General features: G+C 38.9%; 1 protein-coding gene across 5 annotated transcripts in view; it reads left to right on the forward strand.

The window, feature by feature from the left end:
* Positions 1–1,161: 1,161 nt before the first annotated feature.
* The window catches only part of TAFA2 (TAFA chemokine like family member 2), a 430,981-nt gene continuing 406,246 nt past the window's right edge, over positions 1,162–25,896 (forward strand). For 3 of the 5 annotated variants that reach the window (XM_084877622.1, XM_084877623.1, XM_084877620.1), the window contains exon 1: positions 1,866–2,170. The gene's annotated coding sequence lies outside the window, so the exon portion shown is untranslated. Of the gene's footprint in view, positions 1,501–1,865; positions 2,171–25,896 lie in introns of those variants that run through there. The other 2 variants (XM_084877621.1, XM_084877624.1) reach the window with 2 other exon arrangements.

Raw genomic sequence — 25,896 nt, forward strand, 5'->3', positions numbered from 1 at the left:
GAACCAGAGCTATGAAAGCACAAAACTGTAGAGCTGAAGGAATTTAGTTACTTAGATAATTACTAGTCTAGTTGAATAAGATGTATAAAATATTGGCTCCAAAGCAAGATCTTTGAGAGAGCCTTAGCTGTAAAGGGTTTGTAAGATTTCCTGGATCAGCTTCTTGTTTCTTTGCTTCAGATAATTCTTTTTTTCTAAATCCATTATTAGTACTTATTCATTTTGCATAACTTCTAATCACTAGATTAAGATTTTGCTTATCGTCGAAGCTGACCAAAGTGAGCCTAAAAAGACCCTTCCTTTGAGCTCATATGCATTCACCTTAAAGCAATTTCCAGTTTGATCTAACTAACCTGTAAGGACATGACCTTCCAGGGTCTTGCTATTACATTTCTGTAAATAGCACAAGGTCCTTTTACCAAGGACTCTGGTTACCTAGCGCTGCAGTGCAAACTGTCTCTCCAAAACCATTATAGCTTGGAACTGGTAAAAATGCAAAATTCTCTGAAACCAGATACTGCTCTTTTTTTTTTTTTCCCTTTGTGGAGAAATTGCAATCCTAGTTACAGGCAGTAAAGCCTCCTAACCCGATTCTTCCTCTAGAGGGAGACACAGTCCAGCTTTTATAGCCATTGCCGCCCTTCAATTTTTTTACTGTCTTGTCTTTTCCTGCAGGTCCGCAGTTTGCTCTGAGCAGCAGCTGCGGCTGCTAACGGAACTGGCGCTTGGGAGGCAGACGGAGGGAGGCAGCATTGTTTGGTCTTGTCATCCCATTTCACTGCTTAGCTCAACCTGCAGTGTTGGGACTAATTCTCTCTCTCTGCGTTCTCCTTGCACTGTACCGGGAGGCCAGCCTCTATATCCCCTTGGACAACCGGGGCTGGGTGGAGTGAGGGGTGCGGTTGGACAGGGGGGTTCTGCCCTTCACGGTGACTTTAAAAAGATACCACCGGTGTCTTTGGACTGGACAGCGCTTAGGAGAGGCGGGTTTGATTACTAAACCGTATACATTGTTTCCTTCAGTAATCGGATTGGTTTCCTCGGTCCCCTCCCCCGCCTTCAGCGAAGTGGCACAGTTTGCTCACTCCTGTCGGATGCTGGAACTTACACACCTTCTCGGAGGTGACGGTGCCGGGTGCTGGGGAAAGAGGGGCAGCTTCCCTTCCTTCCAGCCCAGGATGCCCGGAGGGGCCGCGGCTGGGCTGCGTGGGGCTCTGCCCGCAGCGCTTGCAGGAGGGGTCGAGGGGCTGCAGCTGGCCGCGAGGTGCTGCTAATTGGACTCACGCTAAGTCTCCGGGAGAGCACCAGCTGGGACCTCTGTGCTAACGGCGGGAGCACCGGCGCCCGCACCAAGGAACCCGGCGGCTCGCGGGGCAGAAGCGGCCGGCCGAGCTCAGAGCCTCTCCTCCCTCCTGCCCAGAGCCTCCCAGCAGCTCCCCCTGGACCCGCGGGAGCCGGAGAACGGAGAGGTGCGTGGCAGAGGCTGCTGCTTTCCTGAAGGTGAACCGTTCCGTCCACTTGCCCGTTCCCGGAGAGCCACAGGGAGGGCGGGAGGAGGCACGGAGCAGCCGTGTGGGAGTGTGTGTGTGTGCGAGGCAGAGACGACGGGAGGAGAGAGGAAAAGTCCGCACTCGGCGTTAAAAGCAAACACATCGGAGATGGAGCGAGGGTGGTAATTGCTGCCAGACCGCCTGGATCCTCGCCGCGGGGGAGCCGAGCGCACCGCGCGCAGCCGGCGGGGACGGCGGGCGGCCGCGGGCGCCGAGGGCTGCGGGACGTCGGCTTGTCCTCGGGAAACGCATTTATTTTTTTGATTTTTGATTTTTGGTTACTTTGACGCCGCGGCATAGAAGGGAGGAAAAAGAGGCGAGGCTCACTCGCTCCACCTTTCATCCGCTTCAAGGGGATTCCGGTTGTACATGTCAAGAGATCGCTGAGCCTCGGTGCCATCGGAGGAGGAAACGCACACACGCGCGCGCGCACACGCTCCGGACCGCACTCCCCAGCCCTGCACCGAGCGCCCCCGCCGGACGCCGGGTCCCTATGCCCCTGGCCGGGGTCGGCGGAGTGGCCTCTCGGAAGCGATGCGAGAGCGATAAGGTTGGCGCGGGCCCGCGAGAGCTGCAGGAGCGTCGCTAGGTGTTGCCGCCACCGGGGAGCCGGGCTGCAGGTAGGTGCGAGCCGTGTCCCCGCCGCGGGCCCGGGGGTAGGGTGGGGGGACTCGGGGGGCCGCTGGAGGACCGGGGCTCGGAAGCCCTCCCCTCCCCTCCGCTGGGTCCGGATCTGCCCGGGGGCTCCCCGGGGAAGGCGAGAGGGGCGAGCCGGTGCTGGGCCGGCTGCCGGCGGCTCCGCGCGGGCTGTCGGGGGCAGGGGCGCGGGGAGAGGGGCGCGGAGAGGGTGTCCGAGCGCACGAACGGCGTTCCGAGCGCGGTGCCCTCTCTCCCCTTTTCTGCTCCGTTTCTCCGAAGCCTGCGAGCGACCCGGCCGAGGGGAAAAGCGAGTTTTCACTGGATGTCTCAGCCGGAGCCAGCCGGGTGGGTCATCCTTTCGGACTCCTCACTGGGGAGTCGGGGGGTCGCGTTCGAGGAAGGACCGTTGCGGGGTGCCGGGTCGCCCTGCTGAAACCGCTACTTTCTGTCCACTTCTGATGAGCTAATCCTCGGGCCTGCCAGCCTGCCTGCAGACGGTGGGCGTTTCAGGGAGGCTCGCGATCTCCCCTGTCCTAACTCTCTTCCCTAAGAGCCGTCCCGATGAGTGCCCCAGCCCCATCTAGGGAGAGGGTTGTTTCTATTTGGCAACAGACGCCTTATTCCCGAGTGACATGAAGCTGTCATAAAGGATATTATTACAAGAGAGCTTCAGGAAAAGCATTATTTATTATTATTATTATTATTATTATTATTTTTATTTTTACAAACTGTGTTCCAAACAACAACAACATCAAGCCCCAAACTAACAGCCTGGAGAAACGAATGGGTTTTTCATTCTTTCCCAGTGGAAGCCTCCCGATCTCACTAATAGTGAGTGCCCCATGGCTTGGCAGTCCCTTCGCCCGTTCCGTCCCAAAGGGCCGGGTTCTTCCCTGGAGGGGTTTCCTTGAGGCTAGTGAGCCTCACTTGCCAGCGGGGAATGCGTTGTTTCCAGAAGCTGCGTTTGCAAAGGAAAGTTTGAGACTCGCCGCCCGATTTCTCCCAGGACTGCAGGCTGGGCTGTCTAGTCTCCACTGGAAAAGGAGTAACTGTGGGCGCTCGCAGAGCTGCGGCCCCCCCCCCCCCTCACCCCGCACCCTCCTCCCCCCCAGCAGACGCGACGCTCCCATCTTCAGCATTTCTCTCTCTGACCCGCGTTAAACTATTGCCTCAAGCGTTTGGAATCAGATGTGTAGTTACTACAATGGCTAGCTAGCCTATCTCCCTTCAACCTTGTGCTGAAGAGAGGCAGAAAAGAAAATACCTTCTGTTTGTGTTAAATCCCCTCTTGCATTTTGTTGTTTCTTGAAAAAAAAAACCCAAAACAAAAAACAACAACAAAACACAAAATACCTAAAACAAACCCGAATGCAACCTTTACTCTGAAAAGTACCCTCCAGGCAGTCAGTATATGAGTCCTTCTCTCAGCACAGGATGAATTTCAGTGACTATTGACTGAATGATAATTATCTGGTTCCTGTCTTTCCCAACTAGATTGCCTGAGAGATTAATGTTCAGACTGTTATCAATTAACACATTAAAACTGCTCTATTAAGCAATGCAAGTTAAGACAGTTGAGTCATTTAAGATTTCTGTGTAAAGTGCTAAATGGCAATAACTAGCAAAGGAGACTGAAAACACTTCTAAAGGCTTTAGAAACCAGAGCATTGAGATTACAGGTATTCACCACAGCCTCTCTGTTTCCACATGTACTCTTGGACTGGTGAGCCTTTTACAGTTTCAAACTTGGCACCTAGAGTACCTTAAGAAGGATCATACACATGTCATTAAATTTTTTCTTTTCCTACTTTATTCTGTTCTGGTTCACATCCTCGGTCAATTGTTTACATATTGACCTCTCAAGAGTCCTATTTTTTAAAGCCACCAGTAGCCATTGACAGGGCATCAGTGAAGCGCATTTTATTTTGGTTTTCTGAATTTTCAATAAAAATGGGATTGTATTATTTATAGATAGTATGCTATGAGAACAGTGTCACACCAACCAGATGCTCAGACATGGCAACTTTTAAGAGGCAGAGCACAGTTTAGTGTTTTGCTTTCTATTAGGCATTTTTTTGAAATTGAAAATCTTGATTCTTTTGCACAATTTTAATAAAATTTGGTAGCTTAGGATGCATAAATTTATGTATTAACATATAGTGCTATGACATATGCCTCTTAGAGAAGAACCAAAACCTTGACATTAAGGCTACAAGTTGTGCCAAAGGGGAATTGAAGTTTTCTGAGTTTGTGATTTTGAATCTGAAAAATGTTAGCTAACTTTAACAATGACAAATTGGAGAATGAAGATTTATTGAGATGCCCATGGATCTATGTCAACAATGTTATATATTGCTTAGAGTCTACATTATAGTATTTACTAACCACCAAGTTATAAAATGTGATGATACAGCTGTAAAAAGGCCTGTTTTTAAATGTGGTTACTTTTCCTTTTTAAAAACTTAAGTAATGAAATGTAGGGGGTAATACAAGATTTTATAAACTTTATTTTGTATATTATCAGAAAATCTTAGTGGTCCCGGATCTAGTATTTTAACAAATGACCCTTTTACAATGTGCTCATGAACATTGAACTGTTGAGAGTGTATTTTAGGGTTGGATTATCATTAATTACAGGTTATGGATTACCCTGCATGTGAAGGATAAAATGTGCCTCTCCAGCATTTCCCAGGGTTTCTTATCATGGGCCCTAAGAGAAGGTATTCTCAGATCCTGCCCCAGTTCAGCTGTGGCTGCAAACTGGTGAACATTTTGCCTCTCTAATGCATGTGTTAAACTCGCAATGCTCCAAGTGTCATCAGTTATTTCTAATATATTTGAGAAGATGAAACAACCAGAGTGCAAACAGTTCAGTGCCCATGCTTTTCCTTCTCCAGTATTTTATTAGGGATGCCTCATTAAGTCGCATTATTCTGCAGCTGTTTTGTTCATTAAAGATTCAAGTAAAAATAAGGAACTTTACTGTGCAATGCAGTTTTGTTTCCTTGGTGAGAAACCATACGCTGAGGTAAAATAAGCTTCTAACATAGTGCCCTTTGATCCATGCCTGACATTTACAAATGCAATTCATCAACCTGTTATTAGCAGGGTTCCCTCACAACAAAGAGGAGAAACACATTAGCACAGATGTTGGTAGATATGAAGGCCACACTAGCTAAATCAACCTCATATCTATCTGGTCCACATACTTGCACAGTATTGCACATGATACATCTTACTTAGGAAGCATTGATTTTCTTTAATGCCATGTAATATGATGAATTTGCCATTTTGTTCAGAAATTCTTTGGTTAACTTTATTTTGAACACTGTATTTGAAGCATATTGAACTATACCACTGGAAGAGGAGGAATAATTTTACAATGAGTCATTTTTTAGAGAACGGTTTTACTTTAGGTTCAGAGCATAGGCTGAAACAGGGGAGATGGAAAGAAGGCCATGACAACCAGAGACCTAAAAGTTAGTTTTTGTTTCTTAGTTGTCATTCACCACTGATTTATTGGGTAATTTTTAGAAAGTCTAATTCTATTCATTGGGCACAGTGATTTAGTGTCCTTGTCAATGAAATATAACTAACAATTCTTGTCTTCTACTTATTCTTAACAGGAAGTTTTAGAGGAATGTTTGACTTATTGGAACGTGAAGAAAATTACTATTGAAATACATTTCTCTGCAATATCTATCTAATCTCTATATCTTTGCACATGCATATATATATGTATACAAATGGTTTTAATGGCGCTTATGGAAAATGCTGATTTTTGAATCAAAGGAGGTGAGGGCAACTATAAAAAATGTGTACATTGTTAGGTATGTAGTTTTTCACTATTTTGCATGATTTGACCTACAGTACAGCTGTATCCATGGTTTAACGAGGTCGTTTATAATTGAGTTTTACTGTTTGAGCCACTGTTACATGCAGTATATTTTTCCTCTTTAGTTTTGTTTTTTTGGGAGGTATTTTGTCCTTGCTATGTCAGGCTTGTCTAACTGCCTACTACATTTTTATTTGTTAGGCTACAAAATAAATCAATTTTGTCCTCTATATGTAGGGACGCTTTGGGATGTGTTTATTGACACTATGACTGGGAATTTCAACATATTTTAAACACTGAATATATCTGTGTGCTGTCTTTATTAAATATGTACCTCCACAGTCCAAACATAAACCTCGCATTACATTAGAGCATACTATTCTGGTTTACAAGTGTTACCTACACATTTTCCAGCAACATATTGATATTATATGCCAAATTTATGTTAGGTTTTCATAACCCACCCACTTCCAATGTATATACCACATGTATATGTTGGATTTCAACCTCTGCTGTAGTGATAGGCCATTTAGTCCCTGGAATCAGTGAAAATCTAGCCTTTTTTAGGCAATTGATTGTTATGGCCATTGGGAAGTACAAGACTTTTAGGTTACTTGGGATTCAGAGGAAAAGTGAATATATTCACTATAAGGGGAATTCCATTTTGTTCCTAGTGATCCCGATGGGGTATGAGAGATAACCAAGGAATCAGAGCTTATAGTACGTTTTTATTAGATAAGATCCTCTTAATCACTTCCTTTAGTCTCCTGAATTACTCCATAGTAACTGTAATTGTTTTATGATTTCCTCTGAATGGCCAGTTAGTGAAGGTAACTGTGCAAAGTCTGTCTCCCTTTCCCTAGCAATAGCACAAACATAGCCATTCAATTAAATTTATCTTTATTTTTGAAACTCTTTATAGAGAGACTGGATATTGTGATAATGTTGAATTCTTAGCCATTATGCTGCTAGGCCGGATTTAGCACTTTGACAAAATGGGGACAAGTAGCCCCTTTGCTCTGTAAAGCTGACTCTTCAGATAAAGCCTGGAGAGTGCAAAGTAGCTTTTGATGAATGCAAGGTTTGTTTTACTAAATATTTTTATGTTTTTTTCTGCTGTGAGCTAGTCACTGTATAATTGCATGCATGTGAATAGGCAACTGCGTTGACCTTTAAAGGTCATACAGAGATTGTAAACCCTTCAATTTTCAGTGATAATTGCCTATGACCTCCTGTTGCTGCACATGGAGCTTTCTGTTGAGTTTAATAATACAGAGTAATACTTAGGCTTTCTGTTGCAGATTATGTAGCTCTTTATAAGCACATTTACAAAGGTATCCACAGTAGGCACTATGACAGAAGATTTTTGGAAAAGTGTATTTGCTTTGGAATAAAGTTTTCTGAGGCGATGGACAGATTCTTTCTGGAACAACAACAACAACAACAAAAATCCATCATTTAAAATTATCTATATGTAAAAACTGTGCAAAGTTTTATTTGATTCTGGCCAAGTTTTTCTTTTTTAATGTTCTTCTTGGAGAACCCAGTGAGAATTGAATTTAAATATTGGAGGAAGGAAATATGCCTGCTCTCTCCTGCTCTATTATGAAAAAGACCATATTTTATGAGAAAAGCAAGGTTGTTTGCTCCATTCTGCTTTTCTCTGGCTTCATGTTCTTTGTATTTATGGGTTGTAAAGTAAACAAAAGCAGGGGAGTAAAAAAGGGTTATGTGGTCATAGGAATCTTAACAAAACCTCAAGCTAGTAATGTTATGTCACAGGGACTTTGTTAGAATATATTGTTCAAGAGGGTAAGCATTTTATGGTTCTAAAATTTGGTCTACTCAGGCAATATAGCTCTATGTACTAATGTAGTAAATTCATGTCTGCTCAGAGCAGTCAAGTATTCAGAAATAGCCAATAAAGATCATTTGAGGAAAACAATATGAACACTTTTTAAAATTCATATTAGTTTATGGACAGTTTTAAATTCATTTAAGGTGGACAAATCTGGTTATTATCATTTCTTTCTTAGTTTAGTTTTACCTTACTATAGGTGTCTAATGAATGCCATGCTCAGATTTGTTAGTGCTGGAGAGTTCAGTGAATTTCTTCATAGAATGACTGTCAGACATACTAGTACCAGTGACCTGGTCCTGCTTTTGTTTGTATTTTCTTCAGAAAGTTGAGTTGAATTGAGCAAAACAAACTTTAGTTCTTTGTTTTTATGGTGTAAAGGAGAAAGGGGGTAGATGTTGTACCTTTCAGTCAGCCAATCCAAAGGCCAAGGGCAAAGTGACAGGGCATTGCAATTTCATACTCCATAAAGCCATTTTGAATAGTTTTAAGTTTAAGGAACATTTCTAACCTAAATTTTTTTAGCTTTAGTTCTTGGAATGTTATATTATAGTAGTTTCCTAAGATACGTGTTTAGCATTATTGGAAATACCTGGTGTGTTTATAAATATACCAGAATTGGGTCAAAACTTAGATTTTACTATTTGATAAACTTAGATAGTTGCTCATCTCATCATTTGCTGGGTGGTTAAATTCATTGGCTTGCATTTTGGTTAGCAGATACATTTTGAAAATGACTATTAATGAAAGCAGTGTGGTATAGTGGCAAGAGGTTTGGAGAAACTTTTGTAGTTCTACCAATAAGTAACCATGGAACTACAAGAAAGTCACTTTATTTCTATGAGCCTCAGCTTCGCAGCAATATTTCTCTTTTCAGTCAAATTTGCAAGACAATTAAAAATTTTAAAAAATTTCCCCTGTGCTCAGACCTACTAAGCATCACAGCATGAGAGTAATAGTACTATAAGACATACTTTTTAGTTAGGCAGTCAAGAGACATCTGGCATAATAGTAAATGTTCTATGAATGCTTTTCAAGACGTGATTTGTAAAGGTTGTTCAGCTTTATGCAATTGAGAATGGTGATGACGAAAGAGTACAGATGTAGGGACATGAAATGGAATGAGACTAAATCTTATAATTCAGTTTAGCCATTTTGTCCAGTTTATATCATGCTGTTTTGTTGCAAAACAAGTTGTGATAGGCCATGAATCTTAGGCTTGTAGGTTTATATGTCTCTTCTTTACCGCTGGTTCTCATCGTCACTAAAATAAAATGAACCACCAAAATAGAGTTAGCCTAGCAAGTGAATGCTCTTCAAATACCTGTTGATAATTGAACACATTGATTCAAAATCTGTGTATGAACTTTTGAGAATTTTTATTCATTTATTCAATAAGTATTTATTGAACAATTTCTAGGTATTTGGGGTCTCAGTAAATAAAAAAAGTCAGAGACACCTGTCCTCAATTTACCATTTCTGTATATTACTTGAAATTTTGAAATGAATCTGGAGGAGTAGTTCAAGAATGTATTGTGCTGTGTCTGCACTTGCTACTAATTCTTGTTTGTAACTGTGAAGCATAGTTCTGAAAAGAAATGGTTGAAATAGTTAAACTGAGTTGGAATGAGATGTGAAGAAAAATAGCATAGTGTAGAATATTTAAGTGAGTGGGTTCCTTCCACCTCACAAGGTCTATGATCACACCTTAGGGTAACACAAAGAGTAGCTTCTTTTCCTGAATTACACATATGAAAGGATAAAATCAGATAGGCTGAAGGATTTGAGTTCAGTGACATGAAACTTCTGGAGTCCCTTAAATGGGTCACACATTCAAACACTTAGGGAGTCCGACTGGGAATGTGAATGAGTGAAGCAGACCAAATGGAAGATGACAAATGGTAACTGACATCAGCTTCAGCTACAGTGTTGGGGATAGCATAATGAGTGGTGGAGATTCTGGCCAACTTCTAAGTGGGAAAGCTGGGCCTTGGCTCCACTTATTGCCATGCCAGAATGTAGGTCTGGTGTTGCCAGATTTTCTGATTTGTAGATGGAAACTTAGATGTGCAGATTTTTTGATGTGAAAGTTTCAGATTTTTAAATGATGGTAATGAGCTCAAAAGTTAAAATATTATGTGGGTCAACGGACATATCTGAAGGCCATTTGCAGGCTAAGGAGCATCTTGATGGGGGTGGGGTGGGGAGGGAAGAGATATGTGAGAACAGCTAGTTTGGAACCCTCTCTCATCTCTAGCCATAATTCTCCAACCCTGCTGGCATCTGGGGTGAGATTGGTTGCCAGTAAAGGGCTCAGCTGGAGCAGCTGAATAACAATGAGGAGTGGTTCAATCTTGTCTCTGTATTTAGTTTTCTTCATGTTGACTTATTGTGCAGTTGATGCTGAATTCACCTTGAAGTTGGTGGTATCTTGTAGGGTTTAAGGGAGATGCTGGAAATGCAGAAAGTTTAAACTGATGCCATATATTTGGAATGTGCTTTGTAATTCTATAATGCCTTATTCTTTTAGATTAGTGCTTTTTTTTTAAAAAGTATTTTTATTGATTTCAGAGAGGAAGGGAGAGGGAGAGATAGAAACATCAATGATGAGAGAGAATCATTGATTGGCTGCCTCCTGCATGCCCCCCACTGGGGATTGAGCCCACAACCCAGGCATGTGCCCTTGACTGGAATCGAACCTGGGACCTTTCAGTCCAAGGGCCTGCACTCTATCCACTGAGCCAAACCGGCTAGGGCAAGATTAGTGCTTCTTAAACTTCAAAATGCTCACAAGCCATCTGGGGGAATTTTGCTAGAATGGGCCTGAGATTCTGCATTTCTAACATGCTTCCATGTAAAGCTAATGCTGTTGGCCCATGGACTAGTTTGATTTGAAAGGCTTTAGAGAGCATTCTCACCATGAACATCCATTCATGCATGCAGAAAGGTGGGAGGCCTCCAACCCTTAGCTCAGACAGGTTTCTCTCTGCAATAACAGCCTAACAAACTTGGCCACTGACTCGAAACACTTCTCTCAAAGGCTCTTTAATCTGAGCACAGAATTCATGTGTTTTGCTTATTTTTCCATTCTTTTGTTTAGAGGGCAAATTTCCCACCGCCCTCCCTCCCGTCCGCGCCCCTCCCCCCCCCCCCCCCAGGTATAAATCAGACATTATCTGTTCCTCATATATTAATACAAGTTTGATTCATTTCCTATAGCTTGAAGGAATAAATTTCTTAACTAAGGCATTATATTTGGCTCTCTAAATCAGTTTTGAAATTTTAACAATATTTGCTTCCTTTTCGGACTTAAATGTCAAAATTTTGGCCACAATATCTAGATTTTTGTTTTACTTAAGTAGTTATTATGAGTAGGCGAGAGGATAGATTTGAAAAACGAAGGTTTATCTGTGTGTTTATTAGGCTTATTATTTTATTTTTTAATTTATCTTTATTATTGAAAGTATTACAAATATCCCCCATTTCCTCCTCATTAACCCCCTCTTTCCTGCTCTCGCCCCCTGACCAAGCCTTCACCAACTTCACTATTGTCTGTGCCCAGAGTTACGCATGTAAGTTCTTTGGTTAATCTATTCCAACCTTCCCTCTCTGCTCTCCTTTGGCCTATGACCGTGGTCGGTAAAATGCAGCTCGCAAGCCACATGTGGCTCTTTGGCCCCTTGAGTGTGGCTCTTCCACAAAATGCCACGGCCTGGGCGAGTCTATTTTGAAGAAATGGCGTTAGAAGGAATTTAAGTTTAAAAAATTTGGCTATTAAAAGAAATTTCAATCGTTGTACTGTAGATATTTAGCTCTGTTGACTAATGAGTTTGCCAAACCACTGGCCTACGAGATTCATCAGTCTTTCTCTAACTGGTGGGCTTACAGTTTAAAGTGACTGTTTCTTTTTTATTTTTTTAAAATTTATTTTATTTTATTTTATTGAATTTTTACAGAGAGGAAAGGAGAGGATAGAGAGTTAGAAATATCAATGAGAGAGAATCATCGATCAGCTGCCTCTTGCACAACTCCTACTGGGGTTGTGCCTGCAACCCGGGTACATGCCCTTGACTGGAATCGAACCCGGAACCTTTCAGTCCGCAGGCCGACGCTCTATCCACTGAGCCAAACCGGTTTCGGCTAAAGTGACTGTTTCTTGCCTGCCTATGTAGCTCAGTGGTTGAGTGTTGACCCATGAACCAGGAGGTCACAGTTAGATTCCCAGTCAGGGCACATGCCTAGATTGTGGGCTTGATCTCCAGTAAGGGACATGCAGGAGACAATAGATAGATGATTCTGTCTCATCATTAATATTTCTATTTCTCCCTCTCCCTCTCTCTGAAATCAATAAAATTTTTAAAAAATGTTAAAAAATAAATATCTCTATATAGATGAAATGACTCTCTCTCTCTCTCTCTCTCTCTCTCTCTCTCTCTCTCTCTCTCTCTCTCTCTCTCTCTCATCATTTTGCTCTGCTAATCCTAACCACCTTTTCACAGTGGCCTCTTTAGGACTGAAGACATAATGACTTATTATTTAGGGAGTTTAACTTCTTTATATATCATTAACATTTTTTTCCCCTTAAAACAGCTTTAGTAATGCCAAGTGTCATTGCTAGGTTTGTGACTCTATTGTACTGAGGTTTGACCTGGGCCTTATGTCAGAAACTCAGTTCGTTGGGTAAATTATCAATATTTTGTTGTCAGTTTTTATCAATGCCCTGGAAATGCTTATGTTTCTTATGCTGGCATATTAATTATAAACTGAGATTGGATTTAGACATGTTAGTCTGAGGGAGTGAAGCAATTTGTTTTCTTGCAAGTTGTATGATTAATATAGTTTGCAATAGTAATGCTATTAAAGCTTACTCAATTTCTTTCATTTAAGTGCTCAGAGGTTTCTGACATATAAAATAGCTCTGCTTAAAACTGAGTAATAATATGATTTCATTTCCCTGAGTCTGTTAGACTGTAAGCTCTGTGAGGAAGAACTATGTGTATCATGTTTCTATTGATTCCCAGTGCTTAGCATAGTGTCTGGCACCTAATAGGTACTTGATAAATTTAATGGGAAGATGATCATGAGCTCTTATTGATAAAATGTCTTTTTGCATATTTCTTTAGTGTATAAGGAAGTATCCTGCGAAGCATTGTCATTTATTCAGTCTAACTGAGTGCGTGTTTATGTTGTGTGTGTGAGAGAGACAGAGAGAACTTTTTGGAAAATATAGAAAGAGAGGCTATTGATTTTGACCCACATCTGAAAGGTATTTTGGCATTAAAAAATACATACATTCTAGGCAAAATATCAAGGGAAAAAAATAAAATTAGCATGCTGACCGATATTCGACAATTTATTGTAGTTTGGAGGTTTAGAGACTACATATGCTTGTGTTCTACTGTAAATTAAGTAATGTTTGTCAATGTCAAACTTAAGTGTTGTTAATCACATATGGAATATACTTTGATTGCTTTTGTCAGTGACTTGACTCATCATTCGTTAGGGAATTTAAAGCTATTTATACTTATCTACATAATTACCATTTTCATAATTTATCGTGAACCAGATTTGCTTCTTTTCACCTTCAGGAACACTTTTGATTGTGATACCATTGTTCTTGGTTTTAATGACATTTAAAATTAACGCTCTAAAATTTAAATGCTATTTAGTACAGACAGTATGCATTCGCATATTTTGTTTTATTCCTCCTAGGTCAACTAAAATTTTTAAATGCTTGCTGCTATAGAAGATTTTACAAAATTAAAACTTTATAAATATTTGATTATTAAGAAAACTCATGTGTATTATAAAACCAAGAGTCAACTCATTAGATCATCAAAAACTTAGTTGCATTTTTTGGTCACCTTTATTTTAAAATATTGAGTTAAATTGTATATATTAGCATCCCTATATGCTTAAAACATTTCTTAAAACCCTTGAATATGATATCTTTTTTGAAATATAAAGTATGTCTGTTGCATGCTTCCATGTCTCTGGATCTATTTTGTATTTTTGGAACTCCTCAATGAGTCAAAAGATAGTTTTTGAATTAAATGGATCTGTTATTTTCTATATTGTCCCAGAACATTGAGATGTGTATAATTAAGACCTAAGTTTATTGAGCTAGAACTACTGTGAAAATTATTGAAAAAGACCCATTTTTCTTCCCCAACTCAATACAAAATATGAAATGAATGAAAAATTTAGGGTCTATATAGTACTGATTTTCAATATCAACCAATAGAATTAAAACCAGGCTTATTGTTTAGTGGTAAATTTTATTTTGGAGCAAAGTCCAAGTTATAATTCTAGGAAGACTGGGTTAACTATGGTTTTCTTTTCGTAGTATCTTTTCCTAGCAGCTGGTTACATCTCGTCTTTAAGGTGGGCTTGAGGGTTTGTGGCCAGTACTTAACTTTTAAAAAAAATATATTTAATTGATTTTTTACAGAGAGGAAGGGAGAGAGATAGAGAGCTAGAAACGTCGATGAGAGAGAAACATCGACCAGCTGCCTCTTGCACACCCCCTACTGGGGATGTACCCGCAACCAACTTACATGCCCTTGACCGGAATCGAACCTGGGACCTTTCAGTCCGCAGACCAAAGGCTCTACCGCTGAGCCAAACCGGATTCGGCCCAGTACTTCACTTTGTATTTGTGAAATCTACTTCAAGGTCACTGGGTAGGTAGTATGGCAGACTGGAGTAAAATGAAAGACACAAAAATAAGACTGAATAACTGACAGTCAGGGACTGAGAAGTTTTGCATTTGGTAGGGAATTCCAATGGGAAAGAAATTAGATAGGGAGAAAATAGAGGTGAAAGGAAATTTTGTTCTCACTAGCATTTTTATACAAAAAGAGAGAGAGAGAGGAAATCCTTGACCTTTGAGAGAGATTAGAAGTTACACAAAGAATAAATCCGTTGCAGTTCTTGGGGGAACAAAGAGGCAAAGTGGCAACCAGGAGAAGTAAGACTATTAAGAGGAAAATGCCTGGTGCCAACCCAAAATTTTCCCTTGGTCTTGTAAAAACTGTATCTGGGAATAAGAAATTTCCGTCAAGGTATTTTGCCAAACTAGAAGTCTGAAAGAATGTTACTGAACATTTTTGTCATTAGTTTCTCATTGGTAAATTGTATTTAATTTACTTAGATCTCTCCAAGCTTTATTAAGTCAATGATGACCATAGGTCATCCTAGGCTTCTATTAGCATAACTGTCCTTTCTCTTAGCTTCTTCCCACACTCTGAAATTCTTGAGATCAAGGAATGTTTCTTACTCTTCACCATGTACCACCCAAGGATAATCTAGAACATATTCAGACATTTAATGTGTATTTTATTAATTGATCTTTAATTTTTTATTCTAAAATTTGAAATTACTGCTATCTTATGTTCCATAATAGACAACAAAATGTGTTTCAGAGGAACACATAAGTACATTTACATAGTGCTGTATTGTGTATAGAAATGCTTTCGTGCATGTGATTTCATTTGATACTATAAAATGGCTGTGAGTTAGGGATAAATGATATTTTCAATTCTGGGTGAGGAAACATAAAAATCATACTGCTAGCAATGCCAAGAGGCTGGTTTGAATTTAAAGCCTACCTGCTGGGAGATAATTCTCCATGGGTCTCTCAAGACATTAACTGCCCTTTTGTTCCATAAGATCGTTATAAGGATATTTCAAAAGTAAACTGTCTCCCTTTGATTTACAAGGCAGATTTGCCTACTGTCCAGCATAAAACACAACAGTCTCCCTCAAGGGCAAAGGGAGTTCTGCTTGTAGTCCATTATAACATATTGGGGTTCACTTAGCCCAGGGTCCCATAAACCAGTGTGTGTACAACATCCACATGGGCTGCTTTGCATCATACCTGTGGGATTTGGGGTAAGGGAACAGACTAACATTTATGCTACTTGATATTCAATGAGTAATAAAGTCTTTTGTTTCTGACCCAGGAGTCTCATGTCTTTTGCCAGCAACCATAAACTATGGTAGCCTAACTTGTAAGATAGTAAGTAAGGTAAAAATCTCAAAACCTTCACAGTTTTTGGCAGAGTATCTGTCACATCAAATCATGTCTCCTTTTTCTGTGCCTAGTTTATGTCCACTCTCATAGCTACTCTAAGTAAAGTTGTATAAAAAATGTGTGATCTATTTTACTGCTGTCAGGCTTTCAGTACTCCCCGACGTGAGGTCCATCCTCCTCTGATATTCAGAAAGATCCTCTAGTGGCAGTATAGAGGATAGGTTTCATTGCGGGAGGGGGCGGGGGCAGAATAGGAAGTCAGGGGGACCAGCTAGAGAGGTATTTTAGTGATTTCTAATGAGAACTGGAAAGTTTGAAGAAGAAAGTTGAAGAAGGGAGGAAAAAAAGATACAATTTAGGGGTAGAAGATGGAACCAATGGGTCTTAGAGACTGAATGAGTGGGGGAGAGAGAGGAGAGAGTCAAGAATAGGTCCTGGCCCTACCAGGGGTCTTCAAACTATGGCCCGTGGGCCACATGCAGCCCCCAGGGGAGTCTGATCCTGCCCGCCAGGTTTTTTGGGCAGTGAGCTCAGCCAAGGTGTTACAGTAGGAATTAGTAGTTCATATAGTCCGGCCCTCCAGCTCTCTGAGGGACCGTGATCTGGCCCCCACTTTAAAAAGTTTGAGGACCCCTGCTACAGGTTTGGCTCAGTGGATAGTGTCAGCCTGCGGACTCAAGGTTCCCAGGTTTGATTCTGGTCAAGGGCATGTATTGTACCTTGGTTGCGGGCACATATCCGTTGTGCAGGAGGCAGCTGATGGATGTTTCTCTCTCATCGATGTTTCTAACTCTCTATCCCTTGCCCTTCCTCTCTGTAAAAAAAATCAATAAAATATGTTAAAAAAAAGAAAAAAGAAAAGGAAAAAGGATAGGTCCTGGCGTCAATGACTGATGTTATTTATACAGAAACATCTTGAAACCGATTGTAATCTATCTAGATGAGGAGTAGACATAATGTTAAGCATTTTGAGTTGAGATGCCTTGGGATATCCAAGAGGACATTTAAGTAAATAATGGTACCTTTGAGTCTGGAGCTCAGCACAGAATTATGGTATAGAGAGAGAAGTTTGGGAGTCATCAGCATACACGTCACAGTTGAAGCCTTCTAACTGGATGAGGTCTCCAGGAAGAGTGTGTAGAAAATACCAAGGAGGGACAGACCTCTGGGGAACAATAATGTGTGTAAAAGAATCTCAGCTCTACTTAATGTCAGTAGGAAGAGTCTCTTTCTCTCTGTTGTTCTCTCTCCGGACTTTTGCCCAGCTTTCAGGAACTTGGCCTCATCCTTTCCTGCCTAGAGAAGCTGATGATAGCAGGGAGAGAGAGCAATGGAGAAGAGCGGGTAGCATGTTCAGAGTTCTCCATTTTCATTTTCCCTCTGCTATGCCCTGAATATTATCATGTACTAAGGCTGTGCCCCTGCATAACTGTCACAGATAAGATCACTGTGAGGGGCCAGAACTTTTCATTTGTGGTCTTTGTTCTTCATGGAGATCTACAGATAAAAAAAATTAGATATCAAGTGTTTAAAATGTGCCAGCCTGTGCTAAGCACTTTATATGAATTTCCTCATTTAAATCATGCAATAATTTCAGAGGAAGGTACCACTACTACCCATATTTTTATAAAGGAGTAGCTTGACCAAGGCCACATAGCTTGTAAGAAGTGGAGAAAAGTTTTGAATCACATACCCTGCCTTCAGAGCTGAGTTTTAATCATACAGTACTGCATGTCAATCATACTTGTTGGAAAATGAGACTCATTCTGCTTAGCAGAAGGCTAGTTAGAGAATTATCTTGGTTCAAATTATTTATATTTAGACATCCTAAGTATGCCCTATTTCTTCAAATTTAGAACTATACTATTCAAACTACACTATAATATCTATAGCATTCTTTAAATATGTCACAGATTTCCCATAAGTGGCTTTTTATAAGTCTCCTGTTTCATTTGATAAAAAAATTTTAAGTAATGAGATACAGAACTAGCATTCAAGAAAATCTGAAAAATATTATGTGCTCAAATATTTTTTCCTTTGAATTAAAAAACTAAAACAACAACTCTAGCCCCTAACCAAAAGTGAGCTAAAGTGTCTTTTTCAGGAATTTAAATTCAGGCTAAAATATTCTGTTACATTTATCTTACCCAAATCTCTCCTGAACTCCTTGCTCTGTAAGAAATGGGATTCTTGGGGGCAGGGCAGGAATAGAATATGCAGCAGCCCTGTTTGCAGCACTGAGTTGCATTTGTAGAACATCAATGTAAGGCTAGTGAGATGCTCAGTACTTGGTAAGTATTGTACATTGCAATTTTCTAATTTTCTGGTTAATGACAAAGCCTCACAAAAACATTAATTATACTGAAAAAATTCAGATAATTCCTTTCTGAGCAAACAAGTAAATATATCTGTAAATGGACCTTTACCATAATAATACTGTAATATAGCCAGCAGACATTCTATGGTAATGTGAATAGTAGGCCGCTATTCTTGAATGTTATAAATGTTTTTAATATGAGGACAACAACAGAGGAGGAGTTCTGTATCGATATTACAGCCATGTTGTATTTTTTTAATTCTGTTTTTAGAACTCAATGTTAGCAAAGAATAGGAACAGATTGACTATTTTTAAAAAAATAAGAGGTATACTGCAATATCTCTGTAGACATACATTCAGAATGAACATAGTATATGTATTATGTGCTCTTTGTATACTTGATTAACTTTCTTGGTCTGAATTATAGTTGTTGCTTATATAGTAGAGTGGAATAGTAATTGGTGTGATAACTAGTCTTAATAGCAATAAGGTAATTATCACTGTAGATTATGCTCTAAAATTATAAATGGAAACAAAACTTTCTAGATGGGGCTAAGAGAAAGGCCCTTGTGAAGAATAAGATTTAAAATCATAACAAACAACAATGTGATTTCATTTGAGGATCCACTTTGTTGACAATGACAGGATAGTTTTTTTTTTTTTTTTTAAACTGAATGACTGTGGATATGACAAAGTAAAACTGTGATATAAAAGAAGCTTATTGTAAATACACAATAACTAGAAAAGAATGAAAATGTGAAGCCTGAAGAAATGATATAATTAGAGTACTGAGTAGCTATTTCAAATATTTTTCTTTACATACTTTATTATAACATTTACACATGAGTTTATCCAACCCAATAATCTTATAGTTTTAAACCAGAAAAAAAACTTTGGAGTTTATAGAATCCAAAAGCCTCCCTCTATAAATGATGTCCCAAGGCCCAAAAAAGTAGCTACTAGCTTTGCTGAAGGGCAAAGACAGTCTGTCAAACCCAGAATTGGAACCCTGGTTTCCTGACTTCCCAATGGGATGTTTCCACTACAAATAATCTTTGTCAGCTTTTCATGGAATCAAAGTTTTGGAAGGGAGTTTGGGAGCTACCTAATCTATCTTGCTTTCTTACAGTGATTTAGAAAGTTACGTGAATATTGATAAAATTAAGGGGAAAAAGATCCTCAGAGAAAGGAATGTTAACATTTCATTCAGTAATTTATTCTAGAGTTTAAAACTCCGTTTGTCAATATACTTATTCATTTAATCATTAATTATGGAGCACCTACTATGTGTGAGGCACTGTTCAGTTACTTGTAAAACAGATACTAATGCAGATACTTGTAAAGCAGAGTGTTCTTAGAATTTATAATCCAGTGGGGGAGACAGCCATTAAATAAACATGTATGGCACACACACACACACACACACACACACACACACACACACATATAGACCCACATTTTCAGATTAGGTTAAGTGGTATATCAGAAAATTTATCTTCATATAATATTTAGAAAACAATGTTTTATCAGTTGGACATACATAAAGAGAAAAATATTTTGATTCAAAAATGAGAGAAAATTTGTAAAGTTAGAGTTGTCCAAAGATTAAGAATTTTAGAAAATAGTAAATTTCAGACACTGGGAGAGTTCATGAAAGAGCAACTGGACAGCTCCCAGGAGAGCATGGTTTGGGGGCCTCTTTACTGTTGTCTTTCTTTGAACTTCTCCATGGGAAAAATTACATTTTTTTTTTTTTTTTTTTACCCAGCACATTTTATTTAGGTTTCATCTTATTTAATTTCTCTGACATTTGATCTAGATGACAACTCCTTTTTGTTCCCAACCCAACTCCACTCCCCCATAGACTTATTAAATAGCATTTATGCTTTTCTTCCAACTGTTATGATTATTTCTTTAGAAATTCTTTTGCTGGCTTTGCTTCCTTAGTCTTTCCTTGAATGTTAGTGTTCTCAGTCCTCTGTTCTTACCAACATACTCATATTTCCTGTTTTTCTTATTTACTCTCATCGCTTCTCTAGTGCCTGTGTGTCAATGATTTTCAAATCTGAGATTTCAAACCTTTCAGTCTGAATGTCCAGCTGGATGTCTCAGAGGAATTAAACACAACATACCCCAAAATGAAATCATTCCCCACTCCCTCAAAATTCTTCTGCTTCTGGTCATCAATAATATTTAAATCTGTCCAAAGACTAAAGGTTGTTTCAGAAAGTGATACATTTCCAACAATGAAGGTTGATATGTGAACTTATCAAGTCATCTAGATCAGAAACTTAGACACAGGTTTAAAAAACACTAGTCTGGAATATAATTATCAAATACACGAATAAATGAAGTTTATGCTTGATACTAATGCTACTTTTCCCTGCTCTCAAGGGAGATTAAGCCACTTAAATAAAGAAGGTTATAGACTAACCTTTTCCACATATTTTCAGTTCAGTATACCTTAAAGGGATATTGATGAGAAGACCCTCCAAGGTCTTTTCCAGTTTGGAAATCTTCTTTATTCCAGATATTTAGCGAGGATATTAGGCTGACATTTATTGAGTATTCTACATTGGGCCAAGCCCTGTGTTAGGAACCTTCATATGTACTGTATATTAATTCACTTATTCCTCATAATGATCCTAGGGCCCAAGGGATTAGTATCAATATTTTCATGCCCATTTAATGACTAAATAGTTGAAAGTCTAAGAGGATTGGAACCCTGCTAAAGGCCACTTAGCTAATTAAGTGACTGAACTAGAATTTGCATCCAGAATATATGAATTGAAAGGCATAGGCTTTCTCCAATCTTCATTTATTTTCTATTTATACTTTCGCCTGACCAAGGTCACTGGCATTTAAATTCCATTTTTATATGTGAAAATACTTTGCATGTTCATCAAGCTTTGAGTGCATAATTGGTATGTATTAAGCACCTATTTTGTTTATACTGAGGATTATGTACAGTAAAAAGATGCAGAAGTCAGACCTTGACATGAAAGACATGTTGCCTACAGTCTTACTGAGCATGCTATCTGGCTTATCATAAAGGTTGTGGAAAATACTTTAAACCACTTTGGTTCCAAGATTAATGCCTGCATGATTTCATTTTTCCTGCTGAACTGTAGTTATATGATCTTGGAAACTTTTTGTGTGTGTGCATTGATGAATATACCATTCAGGTAATGCCAAGAGAGTCTTCTATCAAATGGAGCTCCTGGGGCCCTCTTTTGGTCACTTCTACTACTTTGATTTATAGCTATTAATGAAGCCACCTTGTTGTAATAAAATTACTTGTTTGCCTTAATCACTAGATGATATGATTCTTGAGGGCAGGAACTGTTCTTTTCCAATTTTCTGGGACACTGTTGTCTTCTCTCTCAATCTATAATTTTGCTAAGTAAGAGCATTAAAATTGTCTTAAATGTTTTCTTCTTTTTGTTTTATTATATAATTTCCGCTGTTTTCTTTTTGACAAAGAGATTTTGTGATGATTTGTTTTAATAGGTTTCCAGTTACATGAAAAATATATATGAGAGACAATACAGTTACATTCTGATCATCTTCCTAATCTTTCATGAATTTTTAAAAATAATAGATGTGGGCCTGCGGCCAATTTCTTAGTATTATAATACATTTATATATTTAGTTTTACTTGATCTTAATATTGTCAGTATGCAATGCATTAACAGTGAAGAAAAGTGGTCATGTAATATATCTTGAGAAATTTTTGTCTTCGGGGGTATGCATTTTCTTGATAATGCATTACCAAGGAACTACCATATAGCAGAAGTTTCTTGTTATCGTTCCAACTTTATTATAACCACAGCTGTAATTTCAGTACCATCAAAGTACAGGGCCTATGTTTCAGAATTTGGAATTGTTATGTAATATAAAATTTTAGCAGAGCATAGCTAAAAAATTGCATGTGGATTTGTTTGGTTATGTTCTCTGTATTCTTTTTTTCTCTTTAAATACTAAAGATTGCATGAATCAACTGTCAGTAGAGAGGATTTGCCTGGTTATGTTCTCTATATTCTTTTTTTTCTCTTCGAATGCTATAATTATCTGCATGAATCAGCTATCAGTAGAGGTGATTAATAATAAAACTTAATAACAAGTGATTAATACTAAAATATTAACCCCAACAATACCACATATAATTAAATAGACCGTGATACCTTAACTGTGGTGGGTCATGGTAAAGTGAATAGTAAAATGTTGCTAACCTCCAAACCACTTACTGGTTCTAAAGTATTGATCAATCAAGAAATTCTATAGCAGCCTAAGTATTAAACTAGGAATAACAGTTTTAAAAATTGATCCTGAAGTGCCCATCAGTAGATGAGTAGGTAAAAAAGCTGTGGTACATTTACACAATGGAATACTATGCGGCTGTAATAAGGAAGGAAGTCTTATCCTTTGTGACAGCATGGATGGACCTGGAGAGCATTATGCTAAGCAAAATAAGCCAGAGAAAACCACATTATATGTGGATCTAATGAACAAAGTAAACTGATGAACAAATTAGGTCCAGGGACATGGATGCATGGAACAGAATGACAGATCTCAGAGGGAAGGGGGGTAGAGGGGATGGGAAGACATTTACCAAAGAACATATATGCATATATGCATAGCCCATGGACACAGACAATAGTGTGATGAAGGCCTGGAGTGGGGCAGGAGCTGGGTGGAAGAGGGCAAAGACGAGTAAAATGGGGGACATTTGTAATACTTTCAACAATTAAAATATTTGATCCCAAATTGCCTTGGCAATCTTGAGAAAGAATGAAGTTGGAGGTATCACAACTGGATATCAAACTATACTACAAGGTCATTGTAATCATAGCAGCCTGGTACTGGCACAAGAACAGGCTTATATATCAGTAAAACAGAACAGAGAGCCCAGAAATCAACCCATGCTTTTATGGTCAATGAATATTTGACAAAGGAATCAAGAGTGTACAATGGAATAAAAACAGTGTCTTCAATAAATGATGTTCAGAAAATTAGACTACATGCAAAACAAACAAAAAAAGAAACTAGACTACCAACTTACACCATATATAATAATAAACTAAAATTGGATAAAAGACTTAAATGTAAGTCGTAAAACCATAAAAATCCTAGAAGAAAACATAGGCAGTAACATCTCAGATATCTCTTGTAGCAATATTTTTGCCAGTATATCTCCCAGGGCAAGGGAAACAAAGGAAAGAAAGAAACAAATGGGACTGCATCCAACTAAAAAAGCTTCGGCACAGCAAAAGGAACCATCATCAAAATGAAAGGGAACCCACTATGGGAGAACACATTTGCCAATAATACATCTGGTAAGGGGTTAATTTCCAAGACATATGAAGAACTCACACAACTCAACACCAGGAAGACAAATAATCCAATTAAAAAATGGACAAAGCACACGAATAGACACTTCTTTAAAGGGGACATACAGATGGCCAAGAGAGACATATGAAAAAATGCTCACATCAGTAATTATCTGAGAGATGCACATTAAAACTACAATGATATATTACTTCACACCTGCCGGAATGGCTACCATCAATAAATCTACAAGTGCTGGTGAGGATGTGGAGAAAAGGGAACCCAAGTGCACTGCTGGTGGGAATGCAAAATGTTGCAGCCACTGTGGAGAATAGTATGGAGTTTCTTCAAAAAAATTAAAAATGGATCTGCCAATTGACCTGTGATCAATCCCACTTCTGGGAGAATATCCTAAGAATCCCAAAACACCAATCAGAAAGAATATATGCACCACAATGTTCAAAGCAGCTCTGTTTACAATATCCGATATATGGAAACAGCCTAAGTGCCTATCAGTAGATGAATGGATAAAAAAGCAATGGGAAATAGATTAAAAAAAAAAGCACTGGAATACTATATGCCTATACAAAGAAAGAAAGAAGACACTCTTACCCTTTGCAACAGCATGGATGGAACTGGATATTATTATGCTAAGTAAAATAAGCCAGTCAGAGAAAAATACCATATGATTTCACTAATATGTGAAATCTGATGAACAAAATAAACTGACAAACAAAATACATGGTACAGAATGACAGCTGTCAGGTGATAGGGGGTTGGAAGACTGAATAAAAGAAGGTGAAGGGATTAGCCAAGAACACATATGCAGAGCCCACTGGACACAGACAACAGTGTGGGGAAGGCCAGGGGAGTGGGAAGGGGGCTGGGTCAAGGTGGGAAAATGGGGGGCATCTGTAACAGTGTCAACAATAAAAAATAAAAAGATAGAATGTAAAAAAATATTTTTATAAAATGTTCTCAGGGAGAACCACAGTAACAGTCCAATAGCTCAGATAGTTTGATAGCTGATAAAGCCCATTTGCAGTTGGGGTTTATAGCTCTTCATGGTCCCTACTTAGTAACTCCTATAGAGAAGTAACAAATACAAACTCTAGTAGAGCAAATGTGGACATAGAAGAACCTAAAAGCAGAGGGATCTATCTCAGGAACCTGGCTGACTTGATGTACAAGTTGAATATGTTTCCAAACCAGCATTTCCTTCATGTCTTGGCAACATTTCAGAGGGAGGCACATCTTGACACTAGCTGTATCACGGAAATTTTTTCCTTACAGAGTTTGTCTAAAGTACTCACCCAGGGTGAGGCCGATGCCTTCTGTAAGATTCATCTGACCTAAAAAATATCTTTACTTAGAATGATGATGATGATAACACTGGACTCTGACATATAGTTTCCTGTAATCGGAATTTAAAAAAGGGGTATCAGTTATTTAGGCCTCAAGGGAACGGTTAAGGCTTGCCTTAGGGTCCTTGGGATTGCAATTTTGTCTTCTGGCTTTCTTAAATCACTGGACAACAAGACAAACAAGAAGAGAGTTATGGAAATAACTTGGAAAGTCATACAAGATATGCATTGTCTCAAAGGTATATGATTACTGCTGTTACTATCTTAATTTATTTTTTAGATGTGTGCTTATGTTGTAAGCTCATTTCTATTGTATACCTCACACTCATTTTTATTTTACAGGTGCTATACATTATACATAGGATATACGAATAAAAACACATTAAAAAAGACCTACTAGTTATTTAAAAACAGTTATTTCTTGTGCTGTTTTCTAATTTGCCACATGTCTAGCTGGCTTCATTCTTTATTATAATACACTTACAAAGCTTTTACTAAATGCATATTTAAGGCACGGAAAACCCTCAAAGCTAATACATTAATACCTGTGGTGCAGATAGTCATTAATTTTCAAATATTGGTGTTCAGGTGTCAGTGTAGTGCATTTTAGAAATATCTGGATGCATCAAATAGATCATAGACTTTGGAATTAGACAACTAAGATTAGAGTTTTAGCTCTATTGCCTGCTAGTTGTACAATCTTGGCCAAATCACCCAGTTTCCACAAAATGTCAAACTTTGAAATTCCCATGATGTGGGTACATGAGGAAGGAAGGAAAAAGTAAAGACCAAAGGAACAACTAGAGAATAGACATTGGATTAATGCGGGTAAAGGTGATGGTATTAAATGTAGCAGAGAGGCTAAAAGGAAATGAGAAAAAAGGTCATCACATTCTGAAATTACAAATTCATTACAACAGAAATTGAGGAGGCTTTCTACCTGAACATAAGGGAAGCTTAGCTCTTCTTT

The sequence above is a fragment of the Pipistrellus hanaki genome, assembly GCF_964339955.1.
Source record: "Pipistrellus hanaki genome assembly, chromosome: 3".
Lineage (NCBI taxonomy): Eukaryota > Metazoa > Chordata > Mammalia > Chiroptera > Vespertilionidae > Pipistrellus > Pipistrellus hanaki.